The sequence below is a fragment of the Heptranchias perlo genome, unplaced genomic scaffold, assembly GCF_035084215.1.
Source record: "Heptranchias perlo isolate sHepPer1 unplaced genomic scaffold, sHepPer1.hap1 HAP1_SCAFFOLD_56, whole genome shotgun sequence".
NCBI classification, from domain to species: Eukaryota; Metazoa; Chordata; class Chondrichthyes; order Hexanchiformes; family Hexanchidae; genus Heptranchias; species Heptranchias perlo.
The window spans coordinates 5,511,273-5,532,249 of record NW_027139581.1 but is presented as its reverse complement, the minus strand read 5'-3'; the positions used below and the strand labels follow the sequence as shown (position 1 = coordinate 5,532,249).

At 49.6% G+C, this 20,977-nt stretch overlaps 1 pseudogene; it reads left to right on the top strand.

Moving 5' to 3' along the window:
• The first annotated feature begins 10,161 nt into the window (after positions 1 to 10,161).
• LOC137315775 (zinc finger protein 551-like) lies at positions 10,162 to 20,409 on the top strand (annotated as a pseudogene).
• The last annotated feature ends 568 nt before the right edge of the window (positions 20,410 to 20,977 follow it).

Here is a 20,977-nt window from a genome sequence, read left to right as displayed (position 1 = left end):
CCACTGGTTCCTCTCTCTCTCTCCTCCCCTGAAGGTGCTGACTCTGACTGGGTTCAGTTCCACACTCACTGGTTCCCCTCTCTCTCCTCCCCTGAAGGTGCTGACTCTGACTGGGTTCAGTTCCACACTCACTGGTTCCCCTCTCTCTCCTCCCCTGAAGGTGCTGACTCTGACTGGGTTCAGTTCTGCACTCACTGGTTCCTCTCTCTCTCTCTCTCTCTCTCCTCACCTTTCGGTGCTGACTCTGACTGGGTTCAGTTCTACACTCACTGGTTCCCCTCTCTCTCTCCTCCCCTGAAGGTGCTGACTCTGACTGGGTTCAGTTCCACACTCACTGGTTCCCCTCTCTCTCCTCCCCTGAATGTGCTGACTCTGACTGGGTTCAGTTCGACACTCACTGGTTCCCCTCTCTCCTCCCCTGAATGTGCTGACTCTGACTGGGTTCAGTTCCACACTCACTGATTCCTCTCTCTCTCCTCCCCTGAAGGTGCTGACTCTGACTGGGTTCAGTTCGACACTCACTGGTTCCCCTCTCTCTCCTCCCCTGAAGGTGCTGACTCTGACTGGGTTCAGTTCTACACTCACTGGTTCCCCTCTCTCTCCTCCCCTGAAGGTGCTGACTCTGACTGGGTTCAGTTCTGCACTCACTGGTTCCCCTCTCTCTCCTCCCCTGAAGTTACTGACTCTGTCTGTGTGTACGTGCTCTCTCCCCCTCTTCCCAACACTCTGTCCCTCCCGATATACTGTCCATCTGCAACATCTCCCAATTTTGGTGATGGGCTCTCCTTGACCCATCTCCAATTCTCCCTCTTGTACAAACGCTCACGAATACATCCCAATTTTTCTTTGAATGAGACACTCTGTGACCCGTAACCATTTCTGCTTCCTTGACAGACGTTCCCTGATCCATCATCATTCAGGTCTGGTTTTGAGCAGGTGCGGGGGGGGGGGGGGGAGGAGGAAAGAGATAATGTTCACTCTTTTATATTGGGGTCTGAGGGGGATAATGTTCACTGTTTTATATTGGGATCTGGGGGGGATAATGTTCACTGTTTCATATTGGGGTCTGGGGGGATAATGTTCACTGTTTTATATTGGGGTCTGGGGGGGATAATGTTCACTGTTTTATATTGAGGTCTGGGGGATAATGTTCACTGTTTTATATTGGGGTCTGGGGGGATAATGTTCATTGTTTTATATTGGGGTCTGGGGGGGATAATGTTCACTGTTTTATATTGGGGTCTGGGGGATAATGTTCACTGTTTTATATTGGGGTCTGGGGGGGATAATATTCACTGTTTTATATTGGGGTCTGGGGGATAATGTTCACTGTTTTATATTGGGGTCTGGGGGATAATGTTCACTGTTTTATATTGGGGTCTGGGGGGGATAATGTTCACTGTTTTATATTGGGGTCTGGGGGGGATAATGTTCACTGTTTTATATTGGGGTCTGGGGGGATAATGTTCACTGTTTTATATTGGGGTCTGGGGGATAATGTTCACTGTTTTATATTGGGGTCTGGGGGGGATAATATTCACTGTTTTATATTGGGGTCTGGGGGGGATAATGTTCACTGTTTTATATTGGGGTCTGGGGGATAATGTTCACTGTTTTATATTGGGGTCTGGGGGGGATAATGTTCACTGTTTTATATTGGGGTCTGGGGGGGATAATGTTCAGTGTTTTATCGTGGGGTCTGGGGGGATAATGTTCGCTGTTTTATATTGGGGTCTGGGGGGGATAATGTTCACTGTTTTGTATTGGGGTCTGGGGATAATGTTCACTGTTTTATATTGGGGTCTGGGGGGGACAATGTTCACTGTTTTATATTGGGGTCTGGGGGGGATAATGTTGACTGTTTTCTGTTGGGGTCTGGGGGGGATAATGTTCACTGTTTTATATTGGGGTCTCGCGGGGATAATGTTCACTGTTTTATATTGGGGTCTGGGGGGGACAATGTTCACTGTTTTATATTGGGGTCTGGGGGATAATGTTCACTGTTTTATATTGGGGTCTGGGGGGGATAATGTTCACTGTTTTATATTGGGGTCTGGGGGGGATAATGTTCACTGTTTTATATTGGGGTCTGGGGGATAATGTTCACTGTTTTACATTGGGGTCTGGGGATAATGTTCACTGTTTTATATTGGGGTCTGGGGGATAATGTTCACTCTTTTATATTGGGGTCTGGGGGGATAATGTTCACTGTTTTATATTGGGGTCTGGGGGGATAATGTTCACTGTTTTATATTGGGGTCTGGGGGGGATAATGTTCACTGTTTTATATTGGGGTCTGGGGGATAATGTTCACTGTTTTATATTGGGGTCTGGGGGATAATGTTCACTGTTTTATATTGGAGTCTGGGGGGGATAATGTTCACTGTTTGATATTGGGGTCTGGGGGGATAATGTTCACTGTTTTATATTGGGGTCTGGGGGGATAATGTCCACTGTTTTATATTGGAGTCAGGGGGGGATAATATTCACTGTTTTATATTGAGGTCTGGGGGGATAATGTTCACTGTTTTATATTGGGGTCTGGGGGGATAATGTTCACTGTTTTATATTGGGGTCTGGGGGGATAATGTTCACTGTTTTATATTGGGGTCTGGGGGATAATGTTCACTGTTTTATATTGAGGTCTGGGGGGGATAATGTACCTTGTTTTATATTGGGGTCTGGGGGGGATAATGTTCACTGTTTTCTATTGGGGTCTGGGGGGATAATTTTCACTGTTTTATATTGGGGTGTGGGGGGATAATGTTCACTGTTTTATATTGGTGTGTGGGGCGGGGATAATGTTCACTGTTTTATATCGGGGTCTGGTGGGATAATGTTCACTGTTTTCTGTTGGGGTCTCGCGGGGATAATGTTCACTGTTTTATATTGGGGTCTCGCGGGGATAATGTTCACTGTTTTATATTGGGGTCTGGGGGATAATGTTCACTGTTTTATATTGGGGTCTGGGGGGGATAATGTTCACTGTTTTATATTGGGGTCTGGGGGGGATAATATTCAGTGTTTTATCGTGGGGTCTGGGGGGATAATGTTCGCTGTTTTATATTGGGGTCTGGGGGGGATAATGTTCACTGTTTTGTATTGGGGTCTGGGGATAATGTTCACTGTTTTATATTGGGGTCTGGGGGGGACAATGTTCACTGTTTTATATTGGGGTCTGGGGGGGATAATGTTGACTGTTTTCTGTTGGGGTCTGGGGGGGATAATGTTCACTGTTTTATATTGGGGTCTCGCGGGGATAATGTTCACTGTTTTATATTGGGGTCTGGGGGGGATAATGTTCACTGTTTTATATTGGGGTCTGGGGGATAATGTTCACTGTTTTATATTGGGGTCTGGGGGGGATAATGTTCAGTGTTTTATCTTGGGGTCTGGGGGGATAATGTTCGCTGTTTTATATTGGGGTCTGGGGGGGATAATGTTCACTGTTTTGTATTGGGGTCTGGGGATAATGTTCACTGTTTTATATTGGGGTCTGGGGGGGATAATGTTCACTGTTTTATATTGGGGTCTGGGGGGGACAATGTTCACTGTTTCATATTGGGGTCTGGGGGGGATAATGTTCACTGTTTTATATTGGGGTCTGGGGGGGATAATGTTCACTGTTTTATATTGGGGTCTGGGGGGATAATGTCCACTGTTTTATATTGGGGTCTGGGGGGATAATGTCCACTGTTTTGTATTGGGGTCTGGGGGGATAATGTTCACTGTTTTATATTGGGGGTCTGTGGGGGATAATGTTTACTGTTTTATATTGGGGTCTCGCGGGGATAATGTTCACTGTTTTATATTGGGGTCTCGCGGGGATAATGTTCACTGTTTTATATTGGGGTCTGGGGGGGATAATGTTCACTGTTTTATATTGGGGTCTGGGGGGATAATGTTCACTGTTTTATATTGAGGTCTGGGGGGGATAATGTTCACTGTTTTATATTGGGGTCTGGGGGGATAATGTTCACTGTTTTATATTGGGGTCTGGGGGATAATGTTCACTGTTTTATATTGGGGTCTGGGGGGGATAATATTCACTGTTTTATATTGGGGTCTGGGGGGGACAATGTTCACTGTTTTATATTGGGGTCTGGGGGGGATAATGTTGACTGTTTTCTGTTGGGGTCTGGGGGGGATAATGTTCACTGTTTTATATTGGGGTCTCGCGGGGATAATGTTCACTGTTTTATATTGGGGTCTGGGGGGGATAATGTTCACTGTTTTATATTGGGGTCTGGGGGATAATGTTCACTGTTTTATATTGGGGTCTGGGGGGGATAATGTTCACTGTTTTATATTGGGGTCTGGGGGGGGATAATGTTCACTGTTTTATATTGGGGTTTGGGGGATAATGTTCACTGTTTTACATTGGGGTCTGGGGATAATGTTCACTGTTTTATATTGGGGTCTGGGGGATAATGTTCACTCTTTTATATTGGGGTCTGGGGGGATAATGTTCACTGTTTTATATTGGGGTCTGGGGGGATAATGTTCACTGTTTTATATTGGGGTCTGGGGGGGATAATGTTCACTGTTTTATATTGGGGTCTGGGGGATAATGTTCACTGTTTTATATTGGGGTCTGGGGGATAATGTTCACTGTTTTATATTGGAGTCTGGGGGGGATAATGTTCACTGTTTGATATTGGGGTCTGGGGGGATAATGTTCACTGTTTTATATTGGGGTCTGGGGGGGATAATGTTCACTGTTTTATATTGGGGTCTGGGGGGATAATGTTCACTGTTTTATATTGGGGTCTGGGGGGATAATGTTCACTGTTTTATATTGGGGTCTGGGGGGGATAATGTTCACTGTTTTATATTGGGGTCTGGGGGGATAATGTTCGCTGTTTTATATTGGGGTCTGGGGGGATAATGTCCACTGTTTTATATTGGAGTCTGGGGGGGATAATATTCACTGTTTTCTCTTGAGGTCTGGGGGGATAATGTTCACTGTTTTATATTGGGGTCTGGGGGGATAATGTTCACTGTTTTATATTGGGGTCTGGGGGGGATAATGTTCACTGTTTTATATTGGGGTCTGGGGGGATAATGTTCGCTGTTTTATATTGGGGTCTGGGGGGATAATGTTCACTGTTTTATATTGGGGTCTGGGGGATAATGTTCACTGTTTTCTATTGGGGTGTGGGGCGGGGATAATGTTCACTGTTTTATATCGGGGTCTGGTGGGATAATGTTCACTGTTTTCTGTTGGGGTCTCGCGGGGATAATGTTCACTGTTTTATATTGGGGTCTCGCGGGGATAATGTTCACTGTTTTATATTGGGGTCTGGGGGGGATAATGTTCACTGTTTTATATTGGGGTCTGGGGGGATAATGTTCACTGTTTTATATTGAGGTCTGGGGGGGATAATGTTCACTGTTTTATATTGGGGTCTGGGGGGATAATGTTCACTGTTTTATATTGGGGTCTGGGCGATAATGTTCAGTGTTTTATCGTGGGGTCTGGGGGGATAATGTTCGCTGTTTTATATTGGGGTCTGGGGGGGATAATGTTCACTGTTTTGTATTGGGGTCTGGGGATAATGTTCACTGTTTTATATTGGGGTCTGGGGGGGACAATGTTCACTTTTATATTGGGGTCTGGGGGGGATAATGTTGACTGTTTTCTGTTGGGGTCTGGGGGGGATAATGTTCACTGTTTTATATTGGGGTCTCGCGGGGATAATGTTCACTGTTTTATATTGGGGTCTGGGGGGGATAATGTTCACTGTTTTATATTGGGGTCTGGGGGATAATGTTCACTGTTTTATATTGGGGTCTGGGGGGGATAATGTTCACTGTTTTGTATTGGGGTCTGGGGATAATGTTCACTGTTTTATATTGGGGTCTGGGGGGGACAATGTTCACTGTTTCATATTGGGGTCTGGGGGGGATAATGTTCACTGTTTTATATTGGGGTCTGGGGGGATTATGTTCACTGTTTTATATTGGGGTCTGGGGGGATAATGTTCACTGTTTTATATTGGGGTCTGGGGGGATAATGTCCACTGTTTTATATTGGGGTCTGGGGGGATAATGTTCACTGTTTTATATTGGGGTCTGGGGGGGATAATGTTCACTGTTTTATATTTGGGTCTGGGGGGATAATGTTCACTGTTTTATATTGGGGTCTGGGGGGGATCATGTTCACTGTTTTATATTGGGGTCTGGGGGGATCATGTTCACTGTTTTATATTGGGGTCTGGGGGGATCATGTTCACTGTTTTATATTGGGGTCTGGGGGGGATAATGTTCACTGTTTTATATTTGGGTCTGGGGGGGATAATGTTCACTGTTTTATATTTGGGTCTGGGGGGATAATGTTCACTGTTGTGTATTGGGGTCTGGGGGATAATGTTCACTGTTTTCTATTGGGGTCTGGGGGGATAATGTTCACTGTTTTATATTGGGGTCTGGGGGATAATGTTCACTGTTTTATATTGGGGTCTGGGGGGAAACTGTTGACTGTTTTATATTGGGGTCTGGGGCGGCACTCGGTGTTTTCGCAAGTCTGCGTCTCCTGTGCCTGCTCAGCTCACACTGTCCGACAATGAGCCTCTCCCACCCCTCAGCTCACACTGTCCAACAGTGGGCCTCCCCCACCTCTCTCTGTGTGGCTTTAAACAGATGGAACCCTGTGGGGTGGAGCAAACATTTCAACATTTGTTAGTAAAATGGATGAATTCAGGACAGACAGCAGGGATTATTTGAGGAAATAACACAGTGTGGTGAGAAAGGGAATGCAGTGGGTGTTGTGTGGATGGATTGTCTAAAGGTGTTTGAGAAGGTGCCGCACACTTGTTGATAAAATTAAGGCTCACGGAATTGAAGGGAGTGGGGCAGCGTGGACAGGAAGTTGGGGAAAGGGCAGAAAACAGAGAGTCGTGGATAATGGATATTGTTCAGACTGGAGGGATGTAAACAGTGGTGTCCCCCAGGGTCAGTGTTGGGACCATTGCTCTTCTCAATACAGGGAAATGATCTGGGCTCAGGAATTTCGGGCACAAGATGAAAATCTCCAGATAACTCAAATGCCACCAAGATGGGGAGTGTGGGGAACTGTGAAGAGGACTGGAAGTGACTTCAGTGTCACGGACACTGGATAATAAATTGGACAGATAGATGGCAGATGAAATTTAATGCAGAGAAATGTGAAGTGATAGATTTTGGGAAGAAGAATAGGGAGAGGAAAAGTGAGAGGCTCCGTTGATGAAGCTGTTCAGAAACTATATCCCAGATTTTAATAGGGTTAATCATTGGTCATTGATTGCTGTGCACTGTCCCATCAAACACTCCCAGGGCAGGTACAGCACGGGTTAGATACAGAGTAAAGCTCCCTCTACACTGTCCCATCAAACACTCCCAGGGCAGGTATAGCACGGGTTAGATGCAGAGTAAAGCTCTATCTGCACTGTCCCATCAAACACTCCCAGGGCAGGGACAGCACGGGTGAGATACAGAGTAAAGCTCCCTCTACACTGTCCCATCAAACACTCCCGGGGCAGGTGCAGCACGGGTTAGATACAGAGTAAAGCTCCCTCTACACTGTCCCATCAAACACTCCCGGGGCAGGTACAGCACGGGTTAGATACAGAGTAAAGCTCCCTCTACACTGTCCCATCAAACACTCCCGGGGCAGGTGCAGCACGGGTTAGATACAGAGTAAAGCTCCCTCTACACTGTCCCATCAAACACTACCGGGGCAGGTACAGCACGGGTTAGATACAGAGTAAAGCTCCCTCTACACTGTCCCATCAAACACTCCCGGGGCAGGTACAGCACGGGTTAGATGCAGAGTAAAGCTCCCTCTACACTGTCCCATCAAACACTCCCGGGGCAGGTACAGCACGGGTTAGATGCAGAGTAAAGCTCCCTCTACACTGTCCCATCAAACACTCCCAGGGCAGGTACAGCACGGGTTAGATACAGAGTAAAGTTCCCTCTACACTGTCCCATCAAACACTCCCGGGGCAGGTACAGCACGGGTTAGATACAGAGTAAAGTTCCCTCTGCACTGTCCCATCAAACACTCCCGGGGCAGGGACAGCACGGGTTAGATACAGAGTAAAGCTCCCTCTGCACTGTCCCATCAAACACTCCCGGGGCAGGTACAGCACGGGTTAGATACAGAGTAAAGTTCCCTCTGCACTGTCTCATCAAACACTCCCGGGGCAGGTACAGCACGGGTTAGATACAGAGTAAAGCTCCCTCTACACTGTCCCATCAAACACTCCCGGGGCAGGTACAGCACGGGTTAGATACAGAGTAAAGCTCCCTCTGCACTGTCCCATCAAACACTCCCGGGGCAGGTACAGCACGGGTTAGATACAGAGTAAAGTTCCCTCTGCACTGTCTCATCAAACACTCCCGGGGCAGGTACAGCACGGGTTAGATACAGAGTAAAGCTCCCTCTACACTGTCCCATCAAACACTCCCGGGGCAGGGACAGCACGGGTTAGATACAGAGTAAAGCTCCCTCTGCACTGTCCCATCAAACACTCCCAGGGCAGGTGCAGCACGGGTTAGATACAGAGTAAAGCTCCCTCTGCACTGTCCCATCAAACACTCCCAGGGCAGGTGCAGCACGGGTTAGATACAGAGTAAAGCTCCCTCTGCACTGTCCCATCAAACACTCCCGGGGCAGGTACAGCACGGGTTAGATACAGAGTAAAGCTCCCTCCACACTGTCCCATCAAACACTCCCAGGGCAGGTACAGCACGGGTGAGATACAGAGTAAAGCTCCCTCCACACTGTCCCATCAAACACTCCCGGGGCAGGGACAGCACGGGTTAGATACAGAGTAAAGCTCCCTCTACACTGTCCCATCAAACACTCCCGGGGCAGGTACAGCACGGGTTAGATGCAGAGTAAAGCTCCCTCTACACTGTCCCATCAAACACTCCCGGGGCAGGTACAGCACGGGTTAGATGCAGAGTAAAGCTCCCTCTACACTGTCCCATCAAACACTCCCAGGGCAGGTACAGCACGGGTTAGATACAGAGTAAAGTTCCCTCTACACTGTCCCATCAAACACTCCCGGGGCAGGTACAGCACGGGTTAGATACAGAGTAAAGTTCCCTCTGCACTGTCCCATCAAACACTCCCGGGGCAGGGACAGCACGGGTTAGATACAGAGTAAAGCTCCCTCTGCACTGTCCCATCAAACACTCCCGGGGCAGGTACAGCACGGGTTAGATACAGAGTAAAGTTCCCTCTGCACTGTCTCATCAAACACTCCCGGGGCAGGTACAGCACGGGTTAGATACAGAGTAAAGCTCCCTCTACACTGTCCCATCAAACACTCCCGGGGCAGGTACAGCACGGGTTAGATACAGAGTAAAGCTCCCTCTGCACTGTCCCATCAAACACTCCCGGGGCAGGTACAGCACGGGTTAGATACAGAGTAAAGTTCCCTCTGCACTGTCTCATCAAACACTCCCGGGGCAGGTACAGCACGGGTTAGATACAGAGTAAAGCTCCCTCTACACTGTCCCATCAAACACTCCCGGGGCAGGGACAGCACGGGTTAGATACAGAGTAAAGCTCCCTCTGCACTGTCCCATCAAACACTCCCAGGGCAGGTGCAGCACGGGTTAGATACAGAGTAAAGCTCCCTCTGCACTGTCCCATCAAACACTCCCAGGGCAGGTGCAGCACGGGTTAGATACAGAGTAAAGCTCCCTCTGCACTGTCCCATCAAACACTCCCGGGGCAGGTACAGCACGGGTTAGATACAGAGTAAAGCTCCCTCCACACTGTCCCATCAAACACTCCCAGGGCAGGTACAGCACGGGTGAGATACAGAGTAAAGCTCCCTCCACACTGTCCCATCAAACACTCCCAGGGCAGGTACAGCACGGGTGAGATACAGAGTAAAGCTCCCTCTGCACTGTCCCATCAAACACTCCCAGGGCAGGTGCAGCACGGGTTAGATACAGAGTAAAGCTCCCTCTGCACTGTCCCATCAAACACTCCCGGGGCAGGTACAGCACGGGTTAGATACAGAGTAAAGCTCCCTCCACACTGTCCCATCAAACACTCCCGGGGCAGGGACAGCACGGGTTGAGATCCTGAACCCCGCCCACTCTGTTCCTGTACCAAGATGGCCGCGCATGCGCCGTGACGATCCCTCCTCCTGTACTAAGATGGCGGCCGGTAACCCGGGCCTGTCCCCGGGGAGAAGTCCCGCAGTTGCCGCCCGGCTGCTCACACTCGGGACCAGAGGATCCGACTCGGGTCCTGCGGCCTCGCTCCATGTTTATAAGCCGTGGGGCGCGGCTTCCGCCCGGTTTCTCAGTGTCCTGTCCCCGGCCCCCCGCCTACCTGCTCCCGACCCTCCGACTCCGTCTGGCGAACGCGCAGAGCCTCTCCCGCGCCTGGGCTCAGAGCCGAGGCCCCGCCCTCACACACTGGCCCCGCCCCCTCATGGAGCTGCTCCCTCGCGCGAGGCCCCGCTGGTTTTGGGCGGAATGAGACCGCGCGCTGTTCCTCCTCCCACTGCCTGTGGGAATGGGGCAGATATTTAAAGGGACAGGCACTCCCCTTTGTTTACAGTTAAAGGGACAGTCCCGTTTATCTTTGAATGTTCGGGGATTTTACTAACGGAGCTCCTATTAACAATCGGTCCGTTCTGTAATTGTGCAGAGAATAGGAACATTTAATCATTATGAACAGGAGGAGGCCATTCAGCCCCTCCAACCTGTTCCGCCATTTAATTGTATCATATCTGATCTGTATCTTAACTCCATCCACCCGCCTTGGTACCATAACCTTTAATACCCTCGCCTAACAAAAACCTATCAATCTCAGATCTGAAATTTTCACTTGACCCCCAGCCTCGACTGCTCTCAGGGAGAGAGTTCCAGATTTCCACTGCCCTTTGTGCGAAGAAGTGATTCCTGACATCGCCCCTGAATGGCCTCGCTCTAATTTTAAGGTTATGCCCCCTTGTTCTGGACTCCCCCAACAGAGGAAGTAATTTCTCTCCATCTGCCCTATCAAATATTTTAATCATCTTGAACACCTCGATTAGATCACCCCTTAATCTTCCAAACTCCACTCAAAACAAGCCCAGTCTATGCAACCTGTCAGTATCACTCTGGTGAATCTGTGCTGCACCCCTTCCAAGGCCAGTATATCCTCCCTGAGGTGCAGTGCCCAGAACTGAAGGCAGTCTCCAGATGGGGTTTAACCAGAGCTCTGTACAACTGTAACATCACTTCCACCCCTTTATATTCCAGCCCCCTTGAGATGAAGGCCATCATTCCTTTAGCCTTTAAAATTATTTTTTGTAACTGTCCACTAGCTTTTAGTGATTTCGGTACTTGGACCCCGAAATCTCTCTGCTCCTCCAGTTTCTCGCTGCTTGCCGTTTGGTAAATACTCTGATCTCTGTCTTAGGTTCAAAGTGGGTGAATTCACATTTCCCCACATTCAACTCCACCTGCCACCGTTTTGCCCACTCACTGAATCTATTATTGCCCCCTTGCAACTTTCTGCTCCCATCTACACTATTCACTGTGCCTCTTTACTCAATCTCATCAGCAAACTTGGATACATGGCACTCCATTACTTCATCATAGTCATTTTACTCACAAATGTTGAACTGTTTGCTCGACACCACAGGGTTTCATCTGTTTGAAGCCACAACTGAAAGGTCCAGTTTTCTTCTGGAGTTTTATCTTCAGATAAATCAAGTTTCAAAAATGAGGCAGAATTCCAGAGAAGGAGTGAGATCCGGGCTCAGACCGTCCGCCGCAAGTCCCACCCCTCACACACTCCTATTGGTTGGAGGACCAACCGCCCGCTCGGTCCTCCAGTCCCTCTCCGCTCTTCCTATTGGTCGGCAGCGCATTTGCTCCGGGTTGACGCTGGGATTGAAGGTCCTGAGCTGCAATTGGAAAATAAACATCAATCCAGCCCGTCAGTTCCAATGTGTAATGAGACTAAATTACCAACAGTTTTGGGGAAACATACATTTCCCAAAGTTTTCTCGAGGCGAGGCGGTGCGCGCCTGCGCTCTGAGTGTTTCTGACGGTTTAATGGCGGTCTCCATTACCCAGAGTGCCCCGGGCTCTCGGGTTTAGGTTTATTTTTATTTTATTATTTCCGCTCCGCCCTCCGCTGCTCCAAAAGCGCTTTTCCCCCGCCCTCAATCTCAGTCCCATCAGAGAAACTGAGGGTCGGATCGGAGCTCCAATGGCGGCGGTCCGTCCCCAGACTGCACCGCGCGCCGGAATGTCCCCTATCGATGTGAGAGGAGCCCAGTGCGCCGGCGCAGGAGAGGCTGATTGTTGGTCAGTGTGAGCTGAGCATGCGCGGCCCGAAGGGTCTGAGGCAGAGAGCGCGGTTCGAGCAGGTCAGAGGAGGTGTGGAGAGAGCGGGTTAATAAAGGGCGGGGATCACAGGGCCCAGAAACACCGAGTGTAGGGCCCAGGACCCGAGAGAAAACAGGCGGCATTATCCCCCCTCCACTACCCGCCGCTTCCCGGGATCGGGCCCGACCCAATCTCCGCTCGAACTGAACCCGCAGAGTCAACAACAACTTGCATTTCTATCGCGCCTTTAACGGAGCAAAATGGGTCAAGAGGGTTCACAGGAGCGGGAAGAGAGGAATGAGGAGAGATTAGGACAGGGCACCGAAAGCTGGGTCAAAGAGGGGGGATTGAAGGAGGAGAGAGAGGGGGAGAGGTTCAGGGAGGGAATTCCAGAGCTTGGGGCTCAGACAGCTGAAGGCACGGCCCCCAATGGTGGGGCGAAGGGAATGGGGGAGGAGCAAGAGGCCGGAATTGGAGGATAGCGGAGATCTGGGAGGGTCGGAGGGCTGGAGGAGGTTACAGAGATAGGGGAGGGGCGGAGGGCTGGAGGAGGTGACAGAGACAGGGGAGGGTCGGAGGGCTGGAGGAGCTTACAGAGATAGGGGAGGGTCGGAGGGCTGGAGGAGGTTACAGAGATGGAGGAGGTTACAGAGATTGGGGAGGGTCGGCGGGCCATGTTGGAGGTTACAGAGATAGGGGAGGGTCGGAGGAGGGTACAGAGATAGGGGAGGGTCGGAGGAGGTTACAAGATAGGGGAGGGTCGGAGGGCTGGAGGAGGTTACAGGGATTGGGATGGGCGAGGGCCATGGATGGATTTGTACACGAGGATGAGGAATCTAAATATGACGCATTGCTGGACCGGGAGTCACTGTCGGTCTGTAAGTACAAGGGTGATGGGTGAATGGGACTTGGTGCGAGTTAGGATCCGGGAAGGACAGTCAGCACCTTCAGGGGAGGAGAGAGAGGGGAACCAGTGAGTGTGGAACTGAATTCAAAAGAGCAGAGGAATAAATGTTGCAGTTGGTGCAATGGGTTTGGATTTCAGCACAAGGAGGAGAGAGAGTGTGTGGGACGGGGATTTACAGCTTTCGAGGCTCAAAAGATGAAAAAATGATCCAGAGAAACTAGAATTGTCTGTTCTGATTTCCTATCCTTTATTTACAGTGAGGACTTTTGTAAACTCCTTTTACAGGGTATTAGAAGGGGAGGATTTGCAGACGGGAAACTCAAACCAAACATCACGTCAAGATCAGACCGAGTCACCCGATTCATCAGGACCTGAATATCATCGGCCTTTGAATGTGGAAGGAGAAATGTTTGTCTGTTCTCTCTGTGGGAAAAGATTTCAAACATCAGTGTGAGTGGAAAATCACCGAGACACACACACCCGAGTGAGAGTGTTCCAGTGCACTGAGTGTGGAAAGAGCTTTAAACAGTTACACAGCCTGAAAAAACATCGCACCATTCACAGCGGGGAGAAACCGTCCACGTGTTCTGTGTGTGGACGAGGCTTCAACTGATCGTCCAACCTGGAGAGACACAAGGACACCCGGACCACGGAGAAACCGTGGAAATGTGGGGACTGTGGGAAGGGATTCAATTATCCGTCCCAGCTGGAAACTCATCGACACAGTCACACTGGCGAGAGGCCGTTCACCTGCTCTCTGTGTGGGAAGGGATTCACTCAGTCATCCGCCCTCCGAACACACCAGCTTATTCACACTGCGGAGAGACCTTTTAAATGCTCTGACTGTGGGAACAGGTTTAAAAGCTCGGAGGGACTGATTCGACACCAGCGAATTCACACTGACGAGAGACCGTTCAGTTGCTCTCACTGCGGGAAGAGGTTCAGGCAGTCATCCACTCTCATTGCCCACCAGCGTGCTCACACTGGGGAGAGACCGTTCACCTGCTCCGTGTGTGGAAAGGGATTCATTCAGTCACAGCACCTACTGACACACCAACTTGTTTACACTGATAAGAGACCGTTTAAATGTTCTGAATGTGGGAAGAGCTTTAAGAGCAAATGGGAACTGCTGACACATCATCGACGCACTCACACTGAGGAGAGGCCGTTCACCTGCTCTGTGTGTGGGAAGGGATTCACTCGTTCATCCCACCTTCTGACACACCAGCGAGTTCACACTGGGGAGAGGCCGTTTAACTGCTCCGTGTGTGGGAAGGGATTCACTCATTCATCCAACCTGCGGAGACACCAGCGAGTTCACCTGTGACTTCTGGGGTTGGATTCTGCTGTTATTGCTGCTGTTAATCACATCCAGGACTGTACCATGTTCATTCTGACAGTTGGGGTTTGTTTCTGATGTTAATAACCCCGATAACTGGGCTGGAGTTTAATATTCTGGATACATGTTAAATGAGGCAGAAGATCAGCCATGATCTTATTGAATGGTGGAGCAGGCTCGAGGGGCCATATGGCCGACTCCTGCTCCTATTTCTTATGTTCTTATGTTAACTGCTGGTTCAACACAACAGCAGTGATTTGCTGTCCAGATAAAGAAGGACCTACAGTGTGTTTCCAAGAGTTCCCTGTTTTATTGATCAATTTATCCAGTGCCGTTAACATAGTAAAACGTCCCAAGGCCATTCACAGGAGTGATTAACAAAATAAATTTGACACTGAACCACATAAGGAGATATTAGGACAGGTGAGCAAAAGCTTGGTCAAAGAGGTAGGTTTTAAGGAGGGTGGACTAGATTCAGTAATGAGTAATGAGCCAGACATAGTGAATAATCTAACAGTAAGGGAACATTTATACATGAGCCCACACAGTGAGTGACAGCAGGACTATCCACTGTGGTAGGCATCACGGTCGAGGCCAGTCCTGCCCTCAAATGACAGCCATAAATTTCCCAGTTGAGGTCACTGGATCTCCTTCGAGAGCAGGGTTACTCTTATTTAGCCCAGTGGTACTGAGGCCAATTCCAGCCCCTGAACTGCTGCCTTGGCTGAGATCAAGGATTGGACTTGTGATCTTCCTGGTCAGTAGTGCAGAGGGTTTTAAACTGGGCCGGGGGTTAGAACAGAATATTTTGAAACAAATGTCATTCCACCTTTAAACAAAACCATCGACACACAGTAGAAAAATCAGAAGTCTTTCAAAATGAAACAAGTGTGTCAAATGGATCTTCGAAAATAGTGAGAGATTTTAGAAAGGCTGAACTCACTAAAATAGACAGGTTTCCATTCACTGCACTGAATACAGAAGGGAGCGACTGTTAATAGGGACCCTGTTAGTGAAGGATGAAGCAGTGTCTGGCCCTTTATCATAGAATCATTGAATGATAAAGCACAGAAGGAGGCCATTAGGCCCATCATGCCTGTGTTGGCTTTAGGAAAGAGCTATCCAATTAGTCCCATTCTCATGCCCTTTATCCTGCAAATTTATCCTATTCAAGTATTTATCCAATTCCCTTTTGAAAATTATAATTGACTCTGATTCCCCCACCCTTTCATGCAGTGTATTCCAGCTCATAACAAATGGCTGCGTTAAAATATTCTCCTCATCTCACCTCTAGTTCTTTTGCCAATTACCTGAATGCTGTGTACTCTGGTTACTGATCTCCTGCCACTGGAAACAGATTCTCACCATTCAGTCTATCAAGACCCTTCATGACTTTGAACACCTCGATTAAATCTCCCCTTCACCTTCCCCGCTCCAAGGAGAACAACTCCAGTTTCTCCAGTCTCTCCATGTAACTGAATCCTGTATCCCTGGTACCAGTCCAGTAAATCTCCTCTGCACCCTCTCTCAGGCCTTGACATCCTTCCTGAAGTGTGCTGCCCAGAATGAACACAATACTCCAGCTGAAGCTTGACCAGTGTTTTGTAAAGATCTGGCTCAAATATTTACAATCGATATCAATGACTTGGATGAAGGGAGCGAATGAATTGTTGCTAAATTTGCTGATGAGACAAAGGTAGGTAGGAAAATAAGTTGTGAAGAGGAATAAGGAGTCTGCAAATGGATATGGATAGGTTAAGTGAGTGAGCAAAAATTTGGCAGATGGACTATAATGTGGGAAAATGTGAACTTGTCCACGTTGGCAGGAGGAATAGAAAAGCAGTATTTTATTTAAATGGAGAAAGATTGCAGAATTCTGAAGTACAGAGGGATCTGGGTATCGTAGTACATGAATCACAGAAAGTTGGTCTGCAGATACAAGAAGTGATTCGGAAGGCAAATGGAATGTTGGCGTTTATTGCGAGGGGAATGGGGAGGGTCCGTGAGAGACACTCAACACGGCTTCCGGAAAAGAAGGTCGCGTCTCACAAACTTGCTTGAGTTTTTTGAGGAAGTTGCTGGGTCAGTGGATGAGGATAATCCGGTTCACATTGACTATCTCAGGGGGGTCAAACTCATTTTCTATGGTGGGCCTGATCCAATCTCCTGACACTTGGCCTGGGCCACATTCATAGAATCGAATCATAGAAGTTTACAACATGGAAACAGGCCCTTCGGCCCAACATGTCCATGTCGCCCAGTTTATACCACGAAGCTAGTCCCAATTGCCTGCACTTGGCCCATATCCCTCGATACCCATCTTACCCATGTAACTGTCCAAATGCTTTTTAAAAGACAAAATTGTACCCGCCTCTGCAAAGAAGGCTTCAGCAAAACTTATTAAACTAGAAATAGATCAAGATGAACGATATCGGTTCTTACAGCACACAGAAAAAATGAGGCCTCGAAGTTTCTCTGAGAATGACAGGCCTGAACTCGAGTTGGAAAACACAGTTGGAAAACATTGATCAATTGAACCAGACTGGGCGGGGCCTGAGGTGCGAGTTGGTGAAGGAAAAGTGGCGACCGGTGAACTTCGCTCCCTGTCTGAGGGCCCGGGCACTCGGGATTCTGAATAATTTATTGATTGATTTTGTTTAATGTTTATTGTCCCTCCGGCCCCAATCTCGATGCGATGACGAAATTTCTGTTCACCGATTCGGACCTTCAATGGCGGAGAGTTTACCCAGAATCCCCCGCGGCCCAGAAAGTGCCCTATCAGTGACTACAGGAGCCCAGTGCGCAGGCGCGGGACTGGGCGGTGCTCTGAGCATGCGCGGTGCGAGTGGTGGAGATGGACTGAGGCGGAACAGGCGGGTCGGGATCCGGTCGGAGACGGTGGGCGCGGGGGAGGAATTGGACCCGTGGGTGGGCAGGGAAGCTTCATAAACACCCGGTGTAGGCCTCAGGCCCCGAATAAGAGCCCACAGGCCCCGTGTTCACACCGCGGTGACAGGCCCGACCGGCAGCCGCCCGGGTGAGCGGGGAACTGGCCGCCATCTTGGTCAGAGTTCAGGGTTCACGGCGCATGCGCAGCCATCTTTGCTCAAGAGTGGGCGGGGTTTCAGGGTCCGAGTGACCAGGAACAAAGAGTGGGCGGGGCTTCAGTGTCCCTGTGACGGTGAACAAAGAGTGGGCGGGGCTTCAGGGTCCCAGTGACCAGGAACAAAGAGTGGGCGGGGCTTCAGTGTCCCTGTGACGGTGAACAAAGAGTGGGCGGGGCTTCAGGGTCACAGTGACCAGGAACAAAGAGTGGGCGGGGCTTCAGTGTCCCTGTGACGGTGAACAAAGAGTGGGCGGGGCTTCAGGGTCCCTGTGACCGGGAACAAAGAGTGGGCGGGGCTTCAGGGTCCCAGTGACCGGGAACAAAGAGTGGGCGGGGCTTCAGGGTCCCTGTGACCGGGAACAAAGAGTGGGCGGGGCTTCAGGGTCCCTGTGACTGTGAACAAAGAGTGGGCGGGGCTTCAGGGTCCCTGTGACTGTGAACAAAGAGTGGGCGGGGCTTCCGGGTCCCTGTGACCGGGAACAAAGAGTGGGCGGGGCTTCAGGGTCCCAGTGACCGGGAACAAAGAGTGGGCGGGGCTTCAGGGTCCCTGTGACTGTGAACAAAGAGTGGGCGGGGCTTCAGGGTCCCTGTGACTGTGAACAAAGAGTGGGCGGGGCTTCAGGGTCCCTGTGACGGGGAACAAAGAGTGGGCGGGGCTTCAGGGTCCCTGTGACTGTGAACAAAGAGTGGGCGGGGCTTCAGGGTCCCAGTGACTGGGAACAAAGAGTGGGCGGGGCTTCAGGGTCCCTGTGACTGTGAACAAAGAGTGGGCGGGGCTTCAGGGTCCCAGTGACTGGGAACAAAGAGTGGGCGGGGCTTCAGGGTCCCAGTGACTGTGAACAAAGAGTGGGCGGGGCTTCAGGGTCCCTGTGACTGTGAACAAAGAGTGGGCGGGGCTTCAGGGTCCCTGTGACTGTGAACAAAGAGTGGGCGGGGCTTCAGGGTCCCTGTGACTGTGAACAAAGAGTGGGCGGGGCTTCAGGGTCCCTGTGACTGTGAACAAAGAGTGGGCGGGGCTTCAGGGTCCCTGTGCCTCATTTATTTTCCTCTCACTCTGCTCCCAGGGGGTGGAGAACTGAACCCGACCAGAGTAGAGGGAGGGAGGAAACTGGGAGTGGAGGGAAGAAATGATGGAGATGGTGCGATGGGTGTGGATTTCAGCACAGGGAGGAGGGAGAGTGTGTGGGACGGGGATTTACAGTCTGGGGGAATGAGCGGGAAGAATGTTCCATAGAAACTAGAATTTTCTGTTCTGAATTTCTATCCTGTATTTACAGTGAGGACTTTTGTAAACTCCTTTTACAGGGTATTAGAAGGGGAGGATTTGCAGACGGAAACTCAAACCAAACCTCACGTCAGGATCTGACAGTCCCTCGATTCATCAGGTCCTGAATATCATCGACCTTTGAATGTGGAAGGAGAAATGTTTGTCTGTTCTGTCTGTCGGAAAAGATATCAAACATCAGTGTGAGTGGAAAATCACCGAGACACACACACCCCAGTGAGAGTGTTCCAGTGCACTGAGTGTGGAAAGAGCTTTAACCAGTTACACAGCCTGAAAAAATATCGCACCATTCACAGAGGGGAGAAACCGTCCACGTGTTCTGTGTGTGGACGAGGCTTCAACTGATCGTCCAACCTGGAGAGACACAAGGACACCCGGACCACGGAGAAACGGTGGAAATGTGGGGACTGTGGGAAGGGATTCAATTACCCATCCCAGCTGGAAACTCATCAACGCAGTCACACTGGGGAAAGGCCGTTCACCTGCTCCGTGTGTGGGAAGGGATTCACTGAGTCTTCCAAGCTGCTGCAACACCAGCAAGTTCACACTGGGGAGAGGCCGTTCACCTGCTCCGTGTGTGGGAAGGGATTCAATGAGTCTTCCAAGCTGCTGCAACACCGGCAAGTTCACACTGGGGAGAAGCCGTTCACCTGCTCCGTGTGTGGGAAGGGATTCACTTGTTCATCCAACCTGCTGAGACACCAACGTACTCACACTGGGGAGAGGCCGTTCACCTGCTCCGTGTGTGGGAAGGGATTCACTCAGTCGTCACACCTGCTGCAACACCAGCGAGTTCACACTGGGGCGAGGCCGTTCACCTGCTCCGTGTGTGGGAAGGGATTCACTCGTTCATCCCACCTTCTGACACACCAGCGAGTTCACCTGTGATGCGGGGGTTGCATTCTGCTGTTCATCACATCCAGGACTGAACCATGTTCATTCTGACAGTTGGGGTTTGTTTCTGATGGAAATAACCCTCAGAACTGGGCTGGAGTTTAATATTCTGGATATATGTACTCCAGAGGGGCTCTGACCGAGGCTCTGTGGAACTGAAGCATAACTTCCTCCCCTTTGTATTCCAGCCCTCGAGATAAAGGCCAACATTCCATTCGTCTTTGTGATTACTTTTTGTATCTGGGCACTAGCTTTTAGTGATTTGTGTACATGGACCCCCAAATCCCTTTGCTCCTCCACAGTTCCCAGTCTCTCACTTTAAGAAAATACTCCAATGTTTCCTTCTTGTATCCAAAGTGGATGATCTCACACTTCCCCACACTGAACTCCATCTGCCACAGTTTTGTCCACTCACTTAATCTGTCCCTTTGTAACTTCCTGCTCCCATCCACACAACTTACTGTGTCTCCGATCTTAGTGTCATCTGGAAACTTGGATATAAAACTCTCTATTCCTTCATCCAAGTTGTTGATAAATATGGTGAAAAGCTGAGACCCCAGTCCAGATCCCTGGGGAACACCACTTGTCACATCCCACCAATCAAAGAACGTTCCCTTTATCCCCACTCTCTGTCTCCCACCTCCCAACACAAGTCACAAGGTCACTTTCAATTTTGTGCAGTTTTATTTTTGCGAATAATCTCTTGTGCTGAACCCTATCAAATGCCTTCTGGAAGTCCACACAGACAATGTCCATCGACACTCCCTGTCCAGCCTGTTAGTGACTTCAAAAAATTCATCTTGATTAGTCAGACATGACCCACCCTTCACAAATCCACGCTGACACTCTTTGATCAGCTCAGACTTGTTAAAGTCCTCAATCATTCTGTCTCTGGTGATAGATTCCTGTAACTTCCCCACTCCTGACGTTAAACTGACAGATCTGTCGTTTCCTTTTCTCTCTCTTCCTCCTCTCTTAAATATTGGAGTGGTACTTTCATATCCAAAGGCACAATTCCCGAGTCCAGAGAGCTTTGGGTAACTATGACTAATGTTTCTGTAATTTCCCCACCTGTTTCCTTTAATACCCTGAGGGAAAACCGTCAGGTCCTGG